The sequence below is a fragment of the Engraulis encrasicolus genome, unplaced genomic scaffold (genome assembly GCF_034702125.1).
Source record: "Engraulis encrasicolus isolate BLACKSEA-1 unplaced genomic scaffold, IST_EnEncr_1.0 scaffold_517_np1212, whole genome shotgun sequence".
Taxonomy (NCBI): domain Eukaryota; kingdom Metazoa; phylum Chordata; class Actinopteri; order Clupeiformes; family Engraulidae; genus Engraulis; species Engraulis encrasicolus.
This window is the reverse complement of record NW_026945827.1, coordinates 15001-20359: the sequence shown is the minus strand read 5'-3', so window position 1 is coordinate 20359 and position 5359 is coordinate 15001. Positions and strand designations below refer to the sequence as shown.

General features: G+C 43.5%; 3 non-coding genes across 3 annotated transcripts; all 3 read left to right on the top strand.

The window, feature by feature from the left end:
• trnag-ccc (transfer RNA glycine (anticodon CCC)) lies at nt 1-71 on the top strand. Its single transcript has one exon. It is a non-coding gene; the product is annotated as a tRNA-Gly (tRNA).
• A 242-nt stretch (nt 72-313) lies between these two features.
• On the top strand, nt 314-384 carry trnag-ccc (transfer RNA glycine (anticodon CCC)). The gene has a single exon. It is a non-coding gene; the product is annotated as a tRNA-Gly (tRNA).
• Nucleotides 385-1267: 883 nt separating this feature from the next.
• trnag-ccc (transfer RNA glycine (anticodon CCC)) lies at nt 1268-1338 on the top strand. The gene has a single exon. It is a non-coding gene; the product is annotated as a tRNA-Gly (tRNA).
• The last annotated feature ends 4021 nt before the right edge of the window (nt 1339-5359 follow it).

Genomic DNA, 5359 nt, shown 5'->3' with positions numbered 1-5359 from the left:
GCGCCAATAGTGTAGTGGTATCATACAAGATTCCCATTCTTGTGACCCGGGTTCGATTCCCGGTTGGCGCAGAAGTTTGGATTTACCACTGGATATGATGGAAAAAAAGAGTCAAAGTCCACTGGGTGGCTTTGTTGCCAGTCGTCATGGAAGGTGAAAAAGATAAGTGTTCGTATTCAATATGGACTAAAAAAAACAGTCAAAATCCACTGGATGCCGTTGTTGACAGTTGATTAACAAACATCCTCAACAACGTCTTTGACTGCGCAAGCAGTTTGTGAACTTGACTCATGAATCCTTTCATATCACTTAAGCGTCAATAGTGTAGTGGTATCATACAAGATTCCCATTCTTGTGACCCGGGTTCGATTCCCGGTTGGCGCAGACGTTTGGATTTACCACTGGATATGATGTAAAAAAAAAGAGAGTCAAAGTCCAATGGGTGGCTTTGCTGACTGTTGACTCCTGGATGGTACAAAAGATAAGAGTTCGTATTCAATATGGACCAAAAAAGAGTCAAAATCCACTGGGTGTCATTGTTGACAGTCGATTAGCAAACTTCCTCAACAACGTATTTGACTATGCATGCAGTTTGTGAACTTGACTCATGAATCCTTTCATATCACTTAAGCGCCAATAGTGTAGTGGTATCATACAAGATTCCCATTCTTGTGACCCGGGTTCGATTCCTGGTTGGCGCAGAGGTTAGGATTTACCACTGGATATGATGGAAAAAAAAGAGAGTCAAAGTCCACTGGGTGGCTTTGTTGCCAGTCGTCATGGAAGGTGAAAAAGATAAGAGTTCGTATTCAATATGGACTAAAAAAACAGTCAAAATCCACTGGATGTCGTTGTTGACAGTTGATTAGCAAACTTCCTCAACAACGTATTTGACTACGCATGCAGTTTGTGAACTTGACTCATGAATCCTTTCATATCACTTAAGTGCCAATAGTGTAGTGGTATCACACAAGATTCCCATTCCTGTGACCTGGGTTCAATTCCCGGATGGCGCAGAAGTTTGGATTTACCACTGGATATGACGTAAAAAAAAAAAAGAGAGAGTCAAAGTCCACTGGGTGCCTTTGCTGACTGTCGACTCCTGGATGGTACAAAAGATAAGAGTTCGTATTCAATATGGACCAAAAAAGAGTCAAAATCCACTGGGTGTCATTGTTGACAGTCGATTAGCAAACTTCCTCAACAACGTATTTGACTATGCATGCAGTTTGTGAACTTGACTCATGAATCCTTTCATATCACTTAAGCGCCAATAGTGTAGTGGTATCATACAAGATTCCCATTCTTGTGACCCGGGTTCGATTCCCGGTTGGCGCAGAAGTTTGGATTTACCACTGGATATGATGGAAAAAAAAGAGAGTCAAAGTCCACTGGGTGGCTTTGTTGCCAGTCGTCATGGAAGGTGAAAAAGATAAGTGTTCGTATTCAATATGGACTAAAAAAAAACAGTCAAAATCCACTGGATGCCGTTGTTGACAGTTGATTAACAAACATCCTCAACAACGTCTTTGACTGCGCAAGCAGTTTGTGAACTTGACTCATGAATCCTTTCATATCACTTAAAGGGGCATTCCACCGGTGGAGACATGAATATGTTACTGAAAGTGGGTCATATGTATAGTAGAATAGTAACGTACATTTCTAATTTGGTGCCTTCTTGGCCAAGAAAAGACAGAAAATGACTTTTCAGTGCTTGTGGATTTGTGACAACAATCCCCATAATGCACTGCAATGCTCAAGTTCCACAGGCCACACCCAGTTATTTGGGACTCTATGCATCATCCCTCCCTCATCTTGCAGGCAGTGTTGCCAGATTGGGCTGTTTCCCGCCCAATTGGGCTGCTTAGGATGGTCGTGTGCGGGTAAAAATGGCATTTAGCAGAAAAACCCGCACAATTTTAGCCATAGAAATCAATAGAATTGGGCGGGATTTTGAGCTTCTAGGCTGGTTTTGAGCATTTTTTGGGCTGGAAATCATCAGCCTCATCTGGCAACCCTGCTTGCAGGTGCATCACAGTGGGACAGACATCACTGGAAAGGAGAGGCTGGAGCACACTGCAGCTTAGTTTTCAAGACTTTATTTTGTGCACACACGCGACCAACGTTTCTGTGTTGCTACACCTTCAGAGTCAAATGATAGCAAGAGAGAGACACACATTTCAAGACTTGACATTCACAGGTGATCCTACTTGGTTTGGCTAAATTGGTCTGATCTCATTGCAGGTAATTGACCCCACCCCCAACACCAGGACAAGATTGTAGACAATTAGACAGCTTGCCAACTTCCCAAAACAAAATAAAAAAGTGAAAAAAACAATACACAAAGAACATTGTCAATAAAACCACAGCTACAATACAGCCGCGTTGCTGGAACTATTTGTAACAGCGAGCAAGACATATTGTGTTCCTCATTTATGCCCTGAGGCTCCACTGAATTTAGAGTATGAATCCAAAATGCCTTTCCACAAAGCCTCTCTGTCTAATTCAGTGTTTCCCAATCTTTTTTGTCTCGCGTACCCCCTAAACCTCTTAGTTGAGCCATGAGTACCCCCTAATTCCTGTTATATATGGCTTTCTCTCTCCTGATTTGACTGCTCCATACATGTGTTATAATAACAACATCTTTCCAAGTACCCCCTGCAGTGTGCTCGCGTACCCCTAGTGGTACACGTACCCCTGGTTGGGAAACACTGGTCTAATTGTCTGCAATCTTGTCCTGGTGTTGAGGGGGTGTTGTCAATTACCTACAATGAGATGAGACCAATTTAGCCAAACCAAGTGGGATCACCTGTGCATGTCAAGTCCTGAAATGTGTGTCTCTCTCTTGCTATCATTTGACTCTGAAGAAGGTGTAGCAACACCGAAACGTTGGTCGGGTGTGTGCACAAAATAAAGTCTTGAAAACTAAGCTGCAGTGTGCTCCAGCTTCTCCTTTCCAGCTATGCCAGTGACTTACTGGCAGTGTTGCCAGATGAGGCTGATGATTTCCAGCCCAAAAAATGCTCAAAACCCGCCTGGAAGCACTAAATCCCGCCCAATTCTATTGATGTCGATGGGAAAGATTGGGCGAGTTTTCCTGTAAAATGCCATTTTTACCCGCAGACGGCCATCCCAAGCAGCCCAATTGGGTGGGAAACAGCCCAATCTGGCAACAGTGCTTACTGGAGCCTCAATGCCAGTGATTTCAAAAGCACTGGGACACTGATCTGTGATAGGTCTGTTAGAGCATTAGGTCCAACCCCCTATGGGCGGGGTTGAAAAGGTGGGAAAAAGGCTTGTAGTCTAAACAGAAATCCACCTCTCTTACACTTCCTATGTCGATGATGCAAAATGACCATTTTTACATCATTGACATAGGAAGTGTTAAGAGATGAATGTGGATTTCTCCAATCTCAGGGGGAATTGAGAGATTTTTGAAAGACCATTCAAAAGTATGACTGGGTGTCTATCAATGGAAAGCCTAATTCAAAATGGGTGGAGTGGCCCTTTAAGCGCCAATAGTGTAGTGGTATCATACAAGATTCCCATTCTTGTGACTCGGGTTCGATTCCCGGTTGGCGCAGAAGTTTGGATTTGCCACTGGATATGATGGAAAAAAAAGAGAGTCAAAGTCCAATGGGTGGCTTTGCTGACTGTTGATTCCTGGGTGGTACAAAAGATAAGAGTTCGTATTCAATATGGACCAAAAAAGAGTCAAAATCCACTGGGTGTCATTGTTGACAGTCGATTAGCAAACTTCCTCAACAACGTATTTGACTATGCATGCAGTTTGTGAACTTGACTCATGAATCCTTTCATATCACTTAAGCGCCAATAGTGTAGTGGTATCATACAAGATTCCCATTCTTGTGACCCGGGTTCGATTCCTGGTTGGCGCAGAGGTTAGGATTTACCACTGGATATGATGGAAAAAAAAGAGAGTCAAAGTCCACTGGGTGGCTTTGTTGCCAGTCGTCATGGAAGGTGAAAAAGATAAGTGTTCGTATTCAATATGGACTAAAAAAAACAGTCAAAATCCACTGGATGTCGTTGTTGACAGTTGATTAGCAAACTTCCTCAACAACGTATTTGACTATGCATGCAGTTTGTGAACTTGACTCATGAATCCTTTCATATCACTTAAGTGCCAATAGTGTAGTGGTATCGTACAAGATTCCCATTCTTGTGACTCGGGTTCGATTCCCGGTTGGGGCAGAAGTTTGGATTTACCACTGGATATGATGTAAAAAAAAAGAGAGTCAAAGTCCACTGGGTGCCTTTGCTGACTGTCGACTCCTGGATGGTACAAAAGATAAGAGTTCGTATTCAATATGGACCAAAAAAGAGTCAAAATCCACTTGGTGTCATTTTTGACAGTCGATTAGCAAACTTCCTCAACAACGTATTTGACTATGCATGCAGTTTGTGAACTTGACTCATGAATCCTTTCATACCACTTAAGCGCTGTAGGTACAATTCCTGCCACTTCTCTACGCAGAGAAACTCATGACAAAGTTATGAGAATCATGTGACTCAAACTAATGATGATTGAAACGAAGGTCATCAATAATCACTAGTAAAAGAGTTACTTCCCCTCTGACCACCAAATGGCTGGCCCAGGGTCCCTGCCATGTTGTTCTCAGTCCTCCTCCTTTAGGAGGCACTGTGACCAAAGCCCCACCCACAATCACCTGGTCAACACCTAAGGGTCTCCCAAGGGCCTTTGTTCCTCACTCTAGTTTTGACCGCGGGACGGACGAGACGCATAGAGCAACTTGCGCATCAACCTTTGGACACAGTATTGTTTGATATCTGGCCGAATAACAAACATAGACTGCTGAGTTCATCTTACACACACTGTAAGCTTAAAACACCTTTGCAAAGAATTCCTCACTTCAAGTCTAAGACCTTGCCTGGACATATCTTAAGACTTTCATCCGGACACTGTGAACTAAAGGCGAGTTCACTGCGAGGAAATATCCACGCACGCCTCCGTGGAACAAACTTCTCGCATTTGGGATTCAACCGAAGAATCTCGAAGCCGCAACAACAAAGACTTTTGCAGCCCCAAACTCTCGAGGACGAGAGAAACGTGGACTGCAATCCCCATTTCCAGACGGACGTACCGAGCCTTTGGAAACTGGATCTCCCTCTTCATCTCACACAGTAGGCACTGGGCATAGCTTATGTACTGAGATAGATGTGTTTTGAACTATGACTTGAGTTATTTTTCATGTGCACATGTTTATTTGCATTTCTCCTGCTTCTCTGTCTATCCTTCTTCTTAGCTTAGGTTCCCCTCTGCTAACCCATTCTGTATTACTGGCTACTGAGCCTAGCGACCCCGCTTGTGGCGTGC